The following is a 19388-nucleotide window of genomic DNA, read 5'->3' as shown; positions in this document are numbered from 1 at the left end:
AGATTACTTCTGTTGATGTGGAGGGTTCGGGGGAATCCGGAGGTGCAGTCTTTCTTCTCTACCTAAGTGTCCCCACCCTGCATCTCAGCGTCTCACACTTTTCCCCTCAGGACCGGGGCTTGGAGCAAGCCTATCTGTCCATCTCCTTGGCAACTCTGTCACTCGTACCATCAGATCCTGGGTCTGATTTTCAAGACAGTCTGCCCTGCAGGAGGTGGACATCTCTACATGCTGTCTGAGGTCCTCTTTCTCTTTCAAGGCTCCCAGGGCCATTTAACAAAAGGCAGCCAATTTCTGTGTTGTTCAAGTATCAACGTCTGCACAGCCCAATGCCTCCCTTCATTGGCACACCTGAGCCCAAGCAACCACAGGTGAGAGCCTTGGTAACTGTGTTCCGGGATGGTCACCACCTGGTTTACCTCCAGGAATGGGGTCCTCATTGCTGTCTGACTGGTGAGTAATCTAACGCCAAAATCCGATCCTGGGGCTCTGCTTTCAGAGGGTTCTCTGTACCAACCACCTTACTCAGATGCACTTAGCAAAACCTGAAACAAGGGTTTTGTCTTTCCTTCTCCTTCTTCTTCCTCTTTTCTTCTTCTTTTCCTTCTCCATCTTCTTCTCCTACCTGCACGTACTTTACTGGGAAGTGAGAAACAGCGAGCGAGGGTGATGGACAGGGAACACAGCCGGGGAGGGGGAAAGCCCATCCAAGCCCTGTCAAACCAACAAGCATGTGCTGGCTAAATGGATAAACCATGACGGTGGTCACATCTTAACTGTGAAGCAATAAACAAAGGCACTTGCCTGGATTTTAAAATCAGGGACTAAAGTTTAGGCAGATAATAAGGTGAAAGAGTCTGGGGTCAGAATCATTCTCATCTTTGCCTCAGTTCCCTGACTTCGAGGGCAAGATCAAGAAGTCGGAGCCCGTGTGTAAGCGTGACATTTGATTTCATGACACGATTCCATTCCCAGCCCGGCCTCCACAGCACTGTGAACTTGGGAATTAACACTGTCAGACAATATGCTGCCCATGTTATAAACGGAAACCCTGAGATCTAAAGACATACTGAAATCCACTGGGAGTTCTGAAATTCACACCGGAGTCTACCTTGTTCCAAACCTCTTGTTCTGTCTACTAGACCACGCCCCCAAATTTTGTTCTGAGGATTCGGGGCCACCAGCCCAAACGGGCCCCCAATTACCTGAAGAATGCTTCGAGTAGGATAAAGTGAGGTTCAAGGTCATTTAAGGAAGATGCCCAACAAGTCAGTGGATTCATCACAGGGTCGTGAGTCCTGCACTCTGGTCTCCACGGCTAGGACGTTTGCTCTTTCCCTGTGGTTGTTTCCTAGAGTGTAAACAGCTTTTTCTTCTCCTTCCTCCTCTTTTCTTCTTCTTCTCCTTCTCCCCCTCCCCGTCCTCCTTCTGCATTCTGTAGGATTTTCCTCTTTGTACAATTTGCTGAAAATGAACATTTTGATAAGAAAAATATTTGGACATCTGGGGCAGGAGGGACGTTGTGAATTCTCTGCCCACTGTCTCAGAAGGGGGTGGAAGGAGAGAGGGGCCAGCCACGTATCCCTGCCCCGGGGGGCAAGGTGACTCCTCTTGGCTTCATCATATCATCTAAGGAGGCCAGTGTCCTTGGTCCTTTCCTGGAGGCTGGCTCCTGGTGTCCACAGGCCACCAGCCTGGCTGGAGCCCTCATGGTGAGGGGAAGGAAAAAGAACAACTCAGCCTTCCTGAGTCTAGTCTCCCCAGCCCGCAGGGTCACCGGCCTTAGTCCACGTCCCCTGGGGCGTGGGGGGTGGGGGGCAGCGAGTCTCGGAGACATGGAGCTCAGAAGGGACAGGGTTCCAGTTCAAAGCCAGTTCTTCGGACCCCAGACACCTTGCCTCATTTCTGCTCCACCCTGGCCCCGAGGGAACGCTGACCACCAAGGACATGGCTGAAGACAGAGAGAAGCCCTGTTTGGTCACAGAACTCCTTGGCTGAAGGGTTCAAGGATGGAAAGGAGCCCTCAGCCAGGCCACTCCCTACAGCCTGTCCAGGTGTGGGATCTGGGTCCTCGGGGAGTCTAAAGACCTCGGGGAGTCTGGAGGGGCCTTGGGGGTCTTGGGGGACTTCAGGGGGTCTGGGAGGACCTCGGGAATCTGGGGGCCCTCAGGGGAGCTGGGGCCTCAGTGGTTTGGGGGGCCTTCATGGTCTTGGGGGACCTCAGGGAGTCTGGGGGTGCCTCGGGGCGTCTGAGGGGCTGTAGGGATCTGGGGGACCACTGGTTTACTGAGAGAAATCAGTAGGGTTGGGGGACAACAGGAGGTCCGGGGTGCACAGAGCTTATTCCCTGGATCCGGTTCACAGTGGAACATGTGTGCATGCTGGGAGACACGTGGCACTTCAGACTCAGATAGAAATCCCAGCGTGACCGGCTCCAGGATGGGGAGCAAGGTGGGGGACCAGGCGGCATCCCCAAAGAAGGGAGGTGGCGATGGTGCAGCCTGGAGCGCCAGGCACCTTTCCCCTTTCAGCGTCAGCAGAGCGGCGACTCTCAACCACCCCAGATTCTCCAAAGTCAGGAAGCAAAGGAGAGCAGTGAGGGGTGCTTCAGGGCTCTGCATGCCCTGACCATGGCGGTCATTGTCTGAATGCGTCACCGACGTGTTCATGCTCCCTGCCAGCAGACGGCTGGGCACCGAGACCCCGAGCAGGGCTACCTCCTCCGGGGTTCCCTCAGGGAGGCCACCCGGCTTCAAAGGAACCAGAAAAGAAGTCAGAAACAGAAAGTCTCTGTTTAAGAGCTCAGGGCCCTTGGCGTCACTTCACCATGAGAGCGTGGACCTAGGTAGGGAGGGTGGGGTAGCGCAGTGGACAAGGAACAGAGCGAGAAGCCTGGGGGAGCCTGTCCAGTTCATCATGAACAGAGGGCCCGGGGCACCTTCTTGGATGCATGGACCATCCACGACTTTTCTGAGAGGTTTTTCAGTTTTGTTTCATTCCCGAGACCACGTCCTCCACAAATCACACCCACAGGGAATCATCTGGAACGCCCTGATTTCAGGGCACAGGTTTGCATTTCTCATTCCTCGGGGGTGAAAAGATCACGAGGGCAGGGGCTCCCTGTAGGGAGTGGCCTGGCTGAGGTCTCCTTTCCATCATTGAACCCTTCAGCCAAGGAGTTTTCTGACCAAACAGGGCTTCTCTCTGCCTTCAGCCATGTCCTTGGTGGTCAGCGTTCCCTCGGGGCCAGGGTGGAGCAGAAATGAGGCAAGGTGTCTGGGGTCCGAAGAACTGGCTTTGAACTGGAACCCTGTCCCTTCTGAGCTCCATGTCTTTGAGACTCGCTGTCGCCCCCCCACCCCCCAGGGGACGTGGGCTAAGGCCGGTGACCTTGCAGGCTGGGAGACTTGTTAGCAGACTATAAAATTCAGTGGACCCCTTCTCAGAGTAATACTTATAAATGCAAAAGATAAAATGATAGGATGACAAAGGAAACTGCTCCAAAATCAGTTCATCAAATACTTTTTAAAAATTAATCTGTGATATAGAAACTGCCCTGCTTTACTGACACATGAAATAAACCCAGCAGTAAGTCTAGAAATTTCCGTGATTTTGAAGGGTGGATCAAGGCAAACATTTCTATATACATGCAAAAACCGTGATGTGATTTGAAACATCCATGTTCCACTGGTGGCAAACCACTCGCTCTGTGGCTACCACTGTCTTCGGAATGTCCAACTGCAGCTGGAGGTTGGTGAAAATAAATGTGTAACTGGGACTTCCCCGGCGGTCCAGTGGTTAGGACTCTGTGTTTCCACTGCAGGGAGCATGGTTTAATCCCTGATCAGAGAACTAAGATCCCACAACCCAAGTGGCGCAGACAAAAAAAAAAAAAAAAAAAAAATTAACATGTAACTTTTTCCATCCAAGCTCACGGACCCCGGGTTAAGGACCTCTGACCCACAGGGACTGAGTTGCTCTTCACAGGATGGGAAACAGATGTCTTGCTGTCATCGTATTAGCCGGTCATGTTGCCAAAATGATCATCGTTTCACACGCCCTGGCGCTCAGGTTAAGCTTCTTTACCAGCAGGAAAGACACACTGGCACAGAAGGTGTGTCCACAAGACTCAGCTTTGATTTTGTTTAGCATCATGAGAATGGTGCCGCGTGAGGAATGTGGGGGTCTCTTTAATTGACAGCAACTAGCAGAGGCCAGCCTGACACTTAGAGGACATTAGCTCCTAGGCAAGGACACAAAATGAATGAATGAATGAGACGCCAGCCTCCTCAAGAAAGTTCTGGGGTTGGGGGGAGACTTCCCTGGCGGTCCAGTGGTTAGGACTCCGCACTTCCACTGCAGGGGGCACAAGTTCAGTCCCTGGTTGGGGAACTAAGATCCCGCATGCTGTATGGCAAAAAAAAGAAGGTTCTTGGTTTACTGTTGAAGGGGTTCGATCCTCCCAGCTGGACTAGAGAACTAGAGAAGAGGCAGCCCACCCGGGCTGGGAGGCTGGCCTTGTATCGCAGAGTCAGAATCCTACCCCCACCCGCAGGACTTCCTGCCTTCAGTCCTGTCCATCCCCTAAGAACTTTGCTCTACGCGAGCACCTGGGACATCCCCTCAGCATCCCTGAAATAAATCCCAAACTCCCTGGCCTGACTCCTTGCCTTCTCTACTCTGGCCCCACCCACCCCTGAAGTCACCCTTCTTGCTTCCGGCACCCCTACCCTCCCCACCTTTCCCCCGGGAACTCCACCTTCCTGTAAGTTCCAACCGCTCTCACTCGCAGGGACATCCACGTACCCCGAAACCTGACTGCCCTCTCTTCTGTGTGCCCCCTCTGACTCTTGATTGTTGCCCATTGTTTTGTGATGGGTTTGTATAGGAGTCAAGTGCCCACCTGGTTGGATGCTCCAGGCGGGGCAAAGGAGGTGGTACCCAGCCCAACACAGGACAGGATACAGGAAGATGCAGGAAGATGCTCAGCAGTTCTCAGGTGAGTGACTGACCCAGGTTGCTGGGGGACCATGGCAGAAGGCACAGAAGAGACTGGAGAGGAGCAGGGGCATCAGAGGTGCTCCCTGAACAAGGCGAGAGAGGGCAGCAAACACGCACCCACCCATCTGAGGTCTCAGGCCAGGGGGTAAGGGGTCCCTGAGTGTGCACCTGCCGTTCTTGGGTAAGCCCTCCTTACCTTGAAACCTGCAAAGCTGTAAAAGCCATAAGATACACAAAAAAGCATCCTGTATCTGTGCTCTGCTTCCCCACCACACACAGCCTCAGCCAATTAAAAAAAAAAAAAAAATCTTTGAACTTTTGACTGCACCTTTTCCAGAGGGCAGGATGAGGGCCAGCAGCAGGCCTGGCCTGCCTGCAAATGGAAACTTTGCCGAGGAGAGGATGCTGTGGTCTGTTGACCCAAACAAGCCCATTTGCAAATTGGCAGGTGGAATTGACCCCGTGGAGATAAAAGGCTTGATTTGGGAACATTTGAAAAAGTTATTGAGATGTTTTTATTGAGTGCAAAAACAAGAGAGGGGGGAAAAAATCGTTCATAAAAATCTTACTGAATTAAGTTAGGCACAATGGTAGTATTTTAAAGCGACAACTTCCAGTGAGGTTTTTAAAACAGATTTTTACAAGCTGTTTTTTCTTCCCTTTTTTTTTTTCTTTCTTGTTTTAAACTGTGCTCAGTGAAAAAGCCTTCTAAATTACTGTTAACCAAATTATTTTCAATTCTTGAACCGCGATTTTTCCCTGTGCCTGGGGAGGCTCCATCTCCGAATTTACAGATGGGCAGGCCAGTTTCCCAAAGGGCAGCTGCTGCAATACAACTCTGAGATTCCTTAATGTGAGTCTGCAGAAGCCATTTAACAATAACCACGTTCCCAAGGGCCCCAGAAGGCCTTTGATGGGAGGCCTGACGCTATGAGCCCTTGTGATTACTCAGAGGCCGGTCTCCACGTCTCTCCCCCACGCTGAAGGCAAAAATGAGAAGATGGAGCGAGGAAAGACCCTTTTGTAGCAATAAACCACTTGAGACTAAGAGGCGGGCTATGGACTGAACGTTTATGTCCCCCTGAAATTCATATGTTGCAGTCCTAGGGAGATGTAACTTAGCTTCATCTGCGTCACACAATTGAGAGTTTGGGAAGTTTACACAGTTCTGCAATGAGAGAGAGGCCACTGGTCCTTGGGCCATCTGGTTCACCGACAAGCTGCCCTCACTGGCCCTTTGAAGATGGAGCTGCACCCTGCCGAGACAGGTGTGGGCACCGGGATCCTTTGCCCCGAGTACACCCCCAAACTCCCCCTCCTCCGTCCCCCACCCTGGCACCCAGGTGCCACCCTGCCAGGTGGTGAGCTGCCACTTTTCTGAAAGCTGTGGGGAACAGGGCAAGGGTCTTCCCCACTCTTGGAAAGCACCCCCCCCCTTTAAGTACAGCCCCATCGTGCCTACCAGGTCCAGCTGCCTGCAGTTCTGGCTGCTGTTTCCAGCCCCTGATGCAAACCCTGGCCTCCCCTGCCCTTGAACCAATTCTACACGGTTCTAAAACCAGAGCAAATCAACCCTCCCCTGTGGGTGGAGAGGCCCTCATCTCCCTATCTCAAGGATTTGCTTGCCCTCCGGAAGGAGAGGTAGGGAAGGGAAGGAAAGCTTTCGTTCCTTTGGATTCTTCTAGAACAGCAGGAACACAGATTATTATCACAATACACTAACCTCCTATATACGTTTGTCCACCTGCCTGAATCATGGAAAATTCATATCCTTCAAGGAATAAATAGTTCTTCCATTCAATAGGCTATTATAAATATATATATGGGGTGGGGAATAAATTAGGAGTTTAGGATTAGCAGATACAGATTACTGTGTACAAAACAGGTAAACAAGGTCCTACTGCATAGCACAGGGAGCTATATTCAATATCTTGAAATAAACCATAATGGAAAAGAATATGAAAAACTATATATATATAAACCTGAATCACTTTGCTGTACACCAGAAACTAATACAACATTGTAAATCAACTATGCTTCAATAAAAAATAAAAAAATATATATATATATGGGGTACACTATATAAGTATAATGCAAATAGAGTTTTGACTCAAACGGAAAAGAACAGGGAAAATGTATAGGTTAGCCTCAATCATAAACATAGACCCAGAAATCCAAACACTAAGGAAACCCAGCAAAACCCAATGAAGCCTGGAGTTTAGTTAGCAGCAATGTCCCAATGTCGGTTTCTGGGCTTTGATGCACCAGCCGTAGTTATGTAAGATGTTAATAACAGGGACATTTCATGAGGGATATATGGGAACTCCCTTGCTATCTAAATTATTCCTAAATACAAAGTGTTTTTTTAAAGTCCCAAATACGAGCAGAGACTCTCAGCACTTAAAAGAAGAAAGTGTCTACAGCAACCAAGTAGGGTTTATCCCATGAATAAGTTGGTGGCGATAAAGTAGGAAAATGATTTATCATATTAGCACAAGAAACAGTAAAATGTGATTAATTATCTCAATAGACGTCAAGGAGCCATTTGAAAAAAATCACTATCTAAAAATTCATATAACTAAACAAATATTGTATTCTACACATGATGAAAATTGTGGATTTAAAACCAAAAACCAATATTACTTAAGTAATAAGTCATGAGCATTAAAAATCGTAATCATTCTGTGATGCATCCCATCCAGTCATCAATCCTATTTTAAAATAAAACTAGAAATATTGGCGAAAGCTATTTGATAAGGAAAAGAAATAATATACAAATGCAGGAAGAGAAGACGTACAAGCATCAGCTGTGTTGTGGTCATGAGTATAAACCTAGGAAAGCAACCAGAAGTGTTAGTAAATTAACTCTGGAAGTTATGGTACATAAGAAAACAATGTTTACCAACTGTGTCTTATATGAGTATCAGGCAACCAGAAAATGCATGTAAGATAAAAGAGATTTCAAAAGCAATTTTAAAAATCAAATAATTGAGTATCCATTTACCTGGGACTACAAGACACATGATAAGACCCTAATAGTAGAAAAAAAAAAAAAGGAAGGCAAAAAAGTGGAACTTTATTCTGCTCTTGAGGAAGAAGCAGAATTAAGATGACGGACTAGTGGGCTAGAGCCAAATGTTAAATATTCAGGAAATTCACAAGCCATTTGACAAATCTCAGAGAGCTTGAAATCAGCCAGGTCAACCACACTGAGAGTATTTACACCACGGGAATCAGCAAGAGCCATGAATCAGGGCTTTCCTTCCTGCAGAGCCGGTTTCCTGCACACCATCAAATTTGGTAAAGGTCAAAGGTTTTTTACTGGTACTCTTAGCAACGCGATAAATTGTGAAATTCCAGAATTTCAGTGGAAGAGTGTATGTGTGCACATGTATGCGTATATGTACATGCATGGGCAAGGGTATGTACACTTGAAAAAATTAAAGTTAAAATATTTTTGGGCTTCCCTGGTGGCGCAGTGGTTGAGAGTCTGCCTGCCGATGCAGGGGACACAGGTTCGTGCCCCGGTCCGGGAGGATCCCACGTGCCGCGGAGCAGCTGGGCCCGTGAGCCATGGCCACTGAGCCTGCGCGTCCGGAGCCTGTGCTCTGCAACGGGAGAGGCCACAGCGCTGAGAGGCCTGCGTACCGAAAAAAAAAAAAAAAATATATATATATATATATATATATATATATATATATATATATATATATATATACAAGATGGATATTCAGTTTCAACTCAATAAGTGATCAGAAAAAAAAAAAAATTAAATTTATATGCCGGAAAATTTAGGTAACACATTGTCACATGGGAAAATGCAAAGCTTCTTCACTAGCAAGTAAAGAAATAAAACTCTAAACAATACGAAAGTATTATTATACCCCTGTGAATCCAGCCGAAAGAACCAGAATGATAAGACTGTGTTGGAGGAGTTGAGGGAAAAGAGTATCTTTCTACTGCCTGCCATAATCTGGTTGTGTCTGGCGAGTATTCTGACAGCGCTTTTTGTCTTATTAAGAAAAAGAGACCAACTATTTATATTCTTTTATATCACGTTGGAAAACATGTTCTGAGGCAGTGTTTCTGAAGAAAATTTCTGGAACCCTGTCAAACAAGCCTGTTTCTACACTGCAGGACTTTTCAGTGCCTTTACGCACAAGTGTGCACCACAAATCTCCAAGAGTATGTAGCATTTACCCAATCAATTGGTCCCCAGAATCTTTCTTGTGGTAATTTTACTAACATCCCACAGAGCACTAGGGTACTGGAAATCAGACTGAAAATAAGAGAAGTATTTTGTATAAAGATTTTATTTATAAAAGTGAACACTTTGAAAGAAACTGAATTTACTCCAGCATAGGAAATGTTGTCCAATTCAGCTGTATTTAGTAATAAATGATTTGAGTGGAAGTTGCCTATTGTCTGCCACGCAGACAAGCAGTCTTTTTCAACTTCTAACTGAACTCATTGAGAAAGAGTTGAACAGGACTAGAGCCCTGTGGCTTGTCACTAAAGCCCCATTTCCTCAGCTGCCATTGCTCAGGGGTCCCTGTTTCGTTGGGAAAACCAACTGGACTCCATTATCATCTTGTCCAGAGATGTTATCAAAAATCACATGTCCTGCTGCAGGCAAACCGGAAGGTATACTTAGCGCTAGATGTGTATGTATCTTGGTTAACCTTCAGAAAGGGGAAGAAACAGAAGCCTGCTTCCCCATCGATGGTGTCAGCTCAGCCAACTGACCCCTGATTAGATCTTTGTTTGAGTTAGGATCGGAAATAAGCACTGTATAAACTCATTCACGTCTTATTCAGTCTCATATTCTGCTGATTTGTTTGCCTGCAGTTTCCTAGGAAGCATTCCTGTTTGAAAATATGCACATGGAGGGAAAGAGGGAATTCACCCTACTTTGGTCACTGGCAGGGGTGGGGGGTTGAACCAAAGAAATGTAAGTGTAGAACCAGAGCATGGAAGACTCACCCACATATCACATATGTTCACAAGGCAATGGTGGTGAATGCAGCCCAGGGGACCCTGCAGGGACCGAGAGGGTGGAGACCCATGGCTGTGGATAGTGATTCCTCCACTCCACCCCCAACCTTCACTCCATCTCCCCATCCCATCCATCCATCCCTCACCCCATCCAACCACTTCATCCAAACCCATCCATCCCATGCCTCCCAATTTTCCCACAACATTTAACACACACAAACACACACTTAAAATGTATCTGTCTTCTCAGTAGCCTGAACTCGGGCATTCAGGAAGCAAGAGAAAGTTACCAAAGTGGTCATTAGCCAAAAAGGACCCATGTGTTCTGGCGACATTCAAATGACCTTGGCCATCAGGAAGACCTCTTGGGGCAAACCCCAACCTGAAATGACCCGAAGGCCATCACTGTCAAGCCAAAGACACATCTTTTCGCCTTTAGCCCATTCATTCCTCATTCCTTGGTCCAACACATCAGTGCAAAGCCCCTCAGCGTGCATGACCTCAGGACAGGGTACGTTTTATGCTTCCCCTCCTGCCTTCAAAAGTTCACGGTCTAGGACATGGAGAACCTCAAAGACCCACATCCAGCAAAAATCAAGCCCGCCATCAGCGTGCATTTAGAGCAACATGGCAAACAAGACCAATGACTTTTATTTCCAGATTTCCAAAGGCAGCCACGAAAGGACCAGTTTCCATGGCCTGTGGAGGCTCAGCCTTCCCGGCCTGTCCCAGCCACAGGAGCCGAGTGCGTGTGTCACCAGCTTTGATGGCTGCCCGTGGGGGCCATACTCCACGTCTGGTCACCAGCAGAGGTTTGCGAGTTTATCACATTAACTGTGTCTGACCCCTCGAATCCAAATTACAGGCCAAAGCCACAAAATTTTCTCCAATCAGATGCCTCTTGCTCAAGGCCCTCACAAGCACCAATTCCCCTTAATCAGTACCCAGGGGATGGGTCAGGCACTCTGCAACCAGGAGCACGCTCATTTTTCCAACTTTGCAAAGCTCCTCGGCAGTCTCCCTCTAATTTTCCCGTTCGTGTTCTTTTGAGGAGGTTTTGTGCATGGCAAGCCAGAATCGGTCGGCAAACAGAACAAGAACAGCAAGAGCAAAATGCCAAGCTGAGAGCCCTGGAGGGCCGCCAGCCTAGGCTCCATCCCAACAGGTCCCCTGCGAGCTCCGCGTTCACGAGTCCCTCGCTGCCTCAGTCTGCGCATCCGATCACGAGGCACTTGAATCTATGAGCTCTGGGTGTTTGTGTGACTTCCAAAGAGTTACCTTTGCGGGCAGACCCCCTCCCTCCCTGCATCCCACCCCTGCATCAAAACTCAAAGTGAGTTTTCCAAACTCTAAAGACTTTCAAAGTGATGGCTTCCCTGGGAGGCTAACCTGGGGTCCTTTTTTCCCCTGAGCTCCTGGGAAGTCCGGGATGGTGGTGGGATGCGTCGGATGGTTATAGACTCTAAAGGAAATAACACTTTAGCCCAGCAACGTGGGCGGCCCCCTCTGCGTGAGAAGTGCCCACGGTCAGAGGTAGCCATGCGGTTGACCACACAGCAGGCTTTGTGGAGGGGTTGCACAGCATTTGGGTCTTGCGTGAAGGCCAAGCTGTAATGCACTTGGGGCGGGGGGACATCACTGCAAAGGAGGCTGAATGCCAAGGGCAGAAATAGGGGAGTGGTGCACGTGTGAAGGTTTTATAGGAGGAATGAGAGGTAAGGGAGGAGAAGTTGACTTGGGCAAAGGTGGTCTTGGAATACCAGGCTAGTGATTTGAGAATGTCTTCAGGGGGCCTTGGGGAGCCACTGAGAGTACCTGAGCTTGGAGTGGCATCGTGAGATAGAGTCCTCAGGTGCGGCCCACAGAGTGAGTGGGAAAAGGGAGCAGTTACATCCGGAGCAGTGTAACAGTCCTAACTTCAAGCCAGGTGATGATTACGGTATCCACAAGCATCTTATTCACAATGGTGGGCCCACTCAATGATGCAGCTTTACAGTAAGCCTTGAAGTCAGGTAGTGTCAGTCCTCAAACTTTGTTCTCCTTTAATATTGGGTTGGCTTTTGCCTCTCCATATAAAATTTAGAATCAGTTTGTCAAAATCTACAAAATAACTTGCTGTGATTTTGATCAGATAGCACTCTATAGACCAAGTTGGGAAGAACTGACATCTTGACAAGACTGAGTCTTCTTATCTGTGAACATGGAATTTATTTATTTTGCTCTTTGATTTTGTTCATCAGAGTTTTGTAGTTCTCCTCAGACAGATCTTGTACAAATTTTGTTAGATTTATACCTAAGTATTTTATTTGGGGGGAAAGGGGAGTGCTAATGTAAACAATATTGTTTTTCTAATTTCAAATTCTGTTCATTGCTGGTACATAGGTAGGCACGACTGACTCTTGTATATTAACCTTGTATCCTGCAACCTTGCTATATACATTTACCTTTTAATGTCCCAACCTGGAAGTTTCACTCATCACTCTTAACTCACAGCCTATTGGCTAGGACTAGTCACATGGCCATACAGCAGCAAGGGAGGCTGGGAAATGTAGTCTTTAGGTGAATAGTAGGTGCCTAGTTAAAAATTCCATTTCTGTAGGAAGTGGATCTCAGAGGACACAGTGATACGTGCCCCACAGCCTCCTCCCCCAGCAGTCTCTCCTTGAGTGATTCTGTCTATACAATGTCTATTTGTATACAATCCAGGGGTGGGACACTCTAGGTCTAGCCCCCTTCAAGGTGCCTTTATGTGTCCTAGTAGAGAGCAGGCAACTGCTGGATCAGCACACACATGTGCCTCCCAAGGACCACAGAATTCTCAGAGATAACGTGGTCCAAGTCCACATCAAGGAGAAGACAGCTGCCCCGATTGCTTCTCATTCACGCTCTCAGCACCAGCCTTGCTGGTCACAGAGGAGAGATCATTTTGCACGTTAGGCTCTATCTGTCGGTTCCTCTTTACATTTCCTCCTGCTTTCAGCCGATGCCCTGCATCTTAGGAGGCAAAGTCTGGGCCTCGTCCATTCCGAAATGGTCACTACCCAGTGATGATCACACTGGCTATGTGTTTACGAGCGTTGTTTACCCTGTGGGACCCAATAAACTCTGCCTTAAAACACCAGCCACCCACCCCTTTGTCTGCTGGAGTCATGTGAGAATTTAGCCTCCTTCTGAACTTGTACCTGGGATGCTCCTCCATGACGGGGAGGACCTCATGTGGCTACTGCCTGATGAACCACAGGGGGTCTGGCTCAGGTGTCCCAAGGACAGCAGGGGACCTGGGGGCCTGGAAAATGCCCTTGTATCTTTTGGAATTGTCTCTGGTTGGATTCTTTTTTCTGGTTTTAAGATAATATTTCTTCATAAGAGGATACAGTATATGGAAAGCACATGATAGAATATAGAAGGAAGGGAAAAAATCATCCCTGTCACCTCCCCAAGGCTCAGCTCCTTCCATGTTGTCATACGTCCTTCAAATCAACTACGTAAGTCCTACACTTGAGCTAATGCAGTACTGTACATTTGTATCTTGCTTTGTTTCATTCTCTGAATATACCGTCCCTTATTATTGGGATGTTAATAATCCATTAATTAGTCCTTAATAATCCCTTAATCATCTACCGTCCCTTTTTATTGGACATGAGCTTGTTTCTAGGGTGACTCTTGTAAGTTTCATATTTGGCAGTGATGTCATAGATCTTCGTGCAAGCTTCAAATGTCCTCAGTCAAGGTGCCCTCCTCATCCTAGTTTTTGGTCTAACGCAACCGAAACCAATGCTGATGGATTTAAGCAGAAAAGGAAAACCAGATGGAGAAAACAGGCAGGAACAAGGGAGATAAGGCAGCGTGAATCCCAACCAGACCATGCTCCGACCCTGTCTCAGGAGGGGCCCATACCATCCCCAACACCAGACCTGCAGCACGACTGCCATAGCCCAGACCCTGTCACCAGACCCTGTGACCTCAGCCATTGCTACCCCTGAGCCTGGATGCCCTGCCAGTCCCACAGAAGGGATTTTCTACCTCCTCTGATTCTGACCATCACCAGTCCCCAATTCAGCTCATTATCGCCTCTGTGGCAGAGAAGACAAAGCAAAGGGCCACTGCGTGGACACACTCCAACTCCCTCACCACGCGGGGTCCGGTGATCTGCCTTCTGTTCCATGGTAGTCAGCTGCCCTGGGGGCTCTGCAGGCCCAGACCTACCAGTCAAAAGAGAGAATAATCTTGGACATGCTTCCAGACTTTTCCCCTTCCTCCCTCTCAAGTCTGGAAGCTTATTTAGGATTATTCTCTCTTTTGACAGGTTGAACCCCCTGGGTTACTCCTGGGATGTTAAAGGTACAGGCTTATTGGGTAAAAGTCAGAGCTGACACACCCTGGATGCCTTTCCGGGGTCTCGAGGAACGCCCCACCCTCACCCTGATCTTCACTGTGCATGCCTAATTAGGACACGTATGTATCCATGCTATTGAGTTTCTTAATGTCATGCAAAAAAAGCATTTCTGGTGCATATTTGCTTATGGTTCCATGCTTTAGGACCTCCCTGTGGACGCGGTAGAAGAAAAGGTGAAAGAGAGAGGGCAAGAGAAAGAAGGTTTGAAACCACTGAGAAACCCTCTTTAGACACATCCAGGTCTTTTCCTGGGTCCCAGAGAGCAAAAACCCCCAAGAGTGACCCTCCACCTGATTGCATAGTAAAGATGATCCCTGCCACACAGAGAAATGAAAACATAAATGTTCCGAACAGCATTATTCTCACAGTCTAAACACAGAAGCAACCCAGATGGATACATCAAATGTGGTACATCCATACAGCGAACTATCACTCAGCCACAAAAAGGACTGAAGTACTGATGTGTGCTACAAAACATAGACGAACCTTGGAAACACCATGCTAAATGAAAGAAGACACAGAAGAACCCATATCGGAGGATTCCATCTACAGGAAACATCCCAAATGGCAAATCCATAGACACAGAGAACAGATGACTGGTTTCCTGGGGGTGAGGGGTAGAAGACAAGGGAGTGTCTGTTAATGGGTTTGGGGTTTCTTTGAGGGTGATGAAAACGTTCTAAAATTAAACAGTGATGATGGTTGCACAACTCTGCAAATATACTGAAAATCACTGACTTACACACTTTAAGTGGGTGAACTTCATGATGTGTAAATTATATCTCAATAAAGCTGTTTTAAAAATAGGTGAATGTGGGCTTCCCTGGTGGCGCAGTGGTTGAGAGTCCGCCTGCTGATGCAGGGGACACGGGTTCGTGCCCCCGTCCGGGAGGATCCCACATGCCGCGGAGCAGCTGGGCCCGTGAGCCATGGCCGCTGAGCCTGCGCGTCCGGAGCCTGTGCTCCGCAACGGGAGAGGCCACAACAGTGAGAGGCCCGCGTACCGCAAAAAAAAAAAAAAAAAAAAAGGTGAATGCTGCAATTTCTGGGGGCTTCATAATTCGCCTTTTCCCTTGGGTTTTAGAGTCAGAGCCGGAAGGATCCCAGTTCTGCCAGAGCTCATGACGCTGTGGGCCTCGATTTCCTCATCTGTAAAATGGGGATGAAGTGACGGTCCTCAGAGGTTGCTGTGAAAATGACCTAGTTGCTCTCTGTAAAGATGCTGTGCTGCTGTACAGGAAGAGGCCTGCGGGGTGCGTTCCTAACTTTCCTTTCTGCTCCCACCTTCCAGATTGCTTGACTCCCCCCTCCTCCCCCACTCCCCTGCATCGCAATCACACCTTCCTTGCCACCATCCCTATCTTTCATCTCCTCTTTCCAAACAGCCTCTTTCTATGACCTTGACACTTACGTGGGAATGTGCTGGTGCAGTGGATTCTGAGCTTGGCCTCATCAGCCAGTAAGGGAAAGGCAGAGGAAGGGGTGGGTGAGGCCAGATTCCTCTTCCCAGAGAGCTCCTCTGACCTCACCCTCTTGGCCCCCCGACCCTGCTCTCTGCCCTCTGTGACCCTCAGTGGCTCCCTTCCTGCTGTTGTAATCCCAGTCTGGGAAGCGACAAAGGATCCCGAGACCTATTGTTTTCAATACCTCTAAAAGCACAGAGGAAACCATACATTCACCCAGGACAAAGCAATAAAAAGAAATTCTCAGATATTTTCCTCTGTGTCTGGAAGGATATCAACTCGGCATAACAACTTTGCTAATCTCACGTTGATTGAACTTATTGGCAGTTACAGAAGCTTTTGATTGAAAAACATGGGGAGATGAGTTGGTTGTGACTTAATGAAGGGGCTCCTTTTCATGCCTACAGTTTCCAGACTTATTGTGAGCCTTGGCTAATAATGGCCTCACTCCCTGTGTGCCTGGATTTACCCAAACTAACTCATTTAGTCTCCGTGAAAACTCTGTGAGGTCAACACTACCCTTACAGGGAATTAATTCCCTGGCGGTCCAGTGGTTAGGACTCCGTGCTTTCACTGCCGAGGACGCGGGTTCAATCCCTGGTCAGAGAACTAAGATCCCGCAAGCCGAAAAACAAAACAAAAACAAACAGACAAACAAAAACACTATCCTTACAGCCAGCCCTCGTATCCATGGGTTCCCCATCATGGATTCAATCAACCATGGGTCAAAAAATAGTCCAAAAAAGTTAAAATTCCAGAAAGTTCCAAAAAAGCAAAGCTTGAATTTGCCTCCAGACGGCAACTATTACATAGCACTGACAGTGTCGTTGGTATTATACGTAATCTAGAGATGATTTAAAGTATACGGGAGGATGTGTGTAGGTTATAGGCAGACACTACACTTTTATAAATAAGGGACTTGAGCACCTTGGGATGGTGGCATCTGAGGGGGTTCTGGAACCAGTCCCTCATGGATACTGAGGTTGACTGTATCTCTATTTTCCCCCAATCTGCTCTAAAGCCTTCAGAGATTCTTTGCTTTTCAGCCAAGTGCATACCCTGTGCTTTCTCCTTTCAGGGTTTCGCTTATGCTGTTCAAACATCTAGAACATTCTCTCTTCCCTCTTTGCCTTCCTCATTCTCGGGTGAAGCCTTTCTCTTTACCCCTCCTTAAAATTCTAATTGCAATCGTGCTGCTCGTGATTTTTCCCTTTCTACCTCTGGAAAGGAGTGAACAGGACAGGGATAGTGGTTGCCTGCAGAAGGCACCTGCCGACTTGGCCATGAACTTGCATTAAAAAAGAAAAAAATTTCCAGGCATTATTTCTCAGGTCCCCAGTGGAAAGCCCTGGAAGACAGAGACCATAACTCAGTCATTTTGGGGCCCTGTCCCCCTGCCCCTAAATATCTAACAAGGCCTGACACAAAGCAAGACCTTATTTGATTGCCTAGTTTAAGCTTTAAGACCTGTACCATCTTTCTCCCTCTTCCTACCTGTAGTGGGCTGAGTGGTGGCCCCCAAGAGACATGGTCACCTCCTGACTGCCAGAGCCTGTGAATTCGACCTTATTTGGAAATAAGGTCTTTGCAGATGTAATCAAGTTAAGGATCTTCTTGGATTATCCAGGTGCGCCCTAAATCGGATGAAGGGTGTCATAAGAGACAGAAGAGGACAAGACACACAGAGAAGAGACGGTCCTGTGAAGACGGGGGCAGACACTGGAGTGATATGGCCACAAGTCAAGGGACATGGGAGCCCCAGAAGCTGGAAGAGGCGGGAAGAGTCCTCCCCAGGATCCTGCAGAGGGACCAGAGCCCTGCCAACATCTTGATCTTGGACTCTGGCCTCCAGAACTGTGGGAGAATCCATTTCTGTTGTCTTAAGCCCCCCAGTTTGTGGTCCTCTGTTACAGCAGCCTTGGGAAACTCATACACCGCCTGACTCGCCAAAGGCCAAAGAAGGGTTGAGGCTTACGTTGGAGGGAGGAGCTCACCCATCTCACTCCACAGGAGCTCATGGAACATTTTTTTGCCTGTTGGCTGAGCTGCCGGCACTATGGTTGCGTTTTGCCCGGAAGCCTCCCAGCTGATGCATCCAGCTTCCTCTTTGGGTTAGAAAGGCGATTAGACAACTTGGTCCAAAGGATCAAAGGACAGTGGATGACCAGAGTCCTGGGGGCACCGGGATGCCCTCCAGACTGGTGGTCCAGGAGCCCTCTCTCCGCAGCAACCTCCAGCTGTAGCTAAACGTTTAAACCAGCCTCCCCCTGCCCTTCCCGCCTTGCAGGGACCCCAAGGGCCGACTGTGCCCTGGCCATGGACTACCACCGTCAGCGGTTTTGGGCTCCATGGCTTCTTGACACTTCTGCCTCTTTGCTTCTGCCAGTGTCACTGAGCCGCACGTTTGGTCAGTGTCACTTGTGATCGCCTCCCCCTTTTGTGAACAGGGCGACAGGCCCTGGGCCCCCCACCATCCAGAGACCTGGGCAGGGCCTCAGGCTGTCCCCTTCCCTTGACACCCCAGAAATCCTTCCTTTTGTTTCTGACCCTCATCCTTGCCTTGACACTTGTGCCCTTAATTCATGCTCTTCCTTTTTTAATCAACCTTTTTACTCCCTTTGCATGTTGAGAAGGAAGAAGGGAAGATTAACGTGGTTAAACTTTTTTTTTTTAACGCGTGTTCTAGGATTTAAACCTCATGTCCACAGACAGCTCAGGAGAAGTCACCAAATAAAAGTGAATTTATAGACTATAAAGCCATTTTTAAATCCTCTTTCTGAATATAAACTGAAATGTTTAATTAATTCCACATACAGCATGCATCACACGGCCTTCATTCCGCACAAGAACAAATACATGAATAACGCCTCACACACATTACCGTAATTACTCGTCTCCACAGCCTTAGGAGACACACAGTCATGCCCGCTTTTCCAGATGGGAGAGAGATTTGTCCAAGGTTGTATGGCTACTGGCAGATGTAGGTCTGTGTGTGATACTCTTGTGCAGCCTCACAAATATGCTTGCAAACTTCCTGGCACCTTGAAAAGTGGTTTGGTTTTGCATGAATCCTTGAAAAGTAGATTATTATCCTGATCCTCAGAAAAAGACACCTCAGGATTTTAAAAAATAGTATAGGCAGCTTTATGGACGTTTCCTATGCGCTAAGGACGTCATGGATTCTGTTTCCCAGTCTCACAGGGTATTGCACTGAGCCACCTACTGATTTGGAATAATCAGAAAAAGGAGAAGAAAGCCATCAGCCGGCTGCAGCTCCTCCTTTTCGCTGTCACTGCTGGGAAGGCAGAATGGTCATCGGTCCGGTTCGGTCACGTTCCTGACATGGACAGTCGCCCTATTGAGATACCAGCGGGGCCTGAGCACCCTTCCTGCCTGTCTTTACAAATAAGTGTGTCATTACTCCAGCAGTACTTCTACTTATTACGTAAAAGAGCAACCTCTGTCTGTGCACCAGGAGTGGGCAGGTCGGGCGCACCCTGGGAGGTCCGCACGCGCTCCGAAGCTGGGGAGTG

Source organism: Hyperoodon ampullatus (genome assembly GCF_949752795.1).
Source record: "Hyperoodon ampullatus genome assembly, chromosome: 7".
Taxonomy (NCBI): Eukaryota; Metazoa; Chordata; class Mammalia; order Artiodactyla; family Ziphiidae; genus Hyperoodon; species Hyperoodon ampullatus.
Note: the sequence above shows the minus strand (reverse complement) of the source record.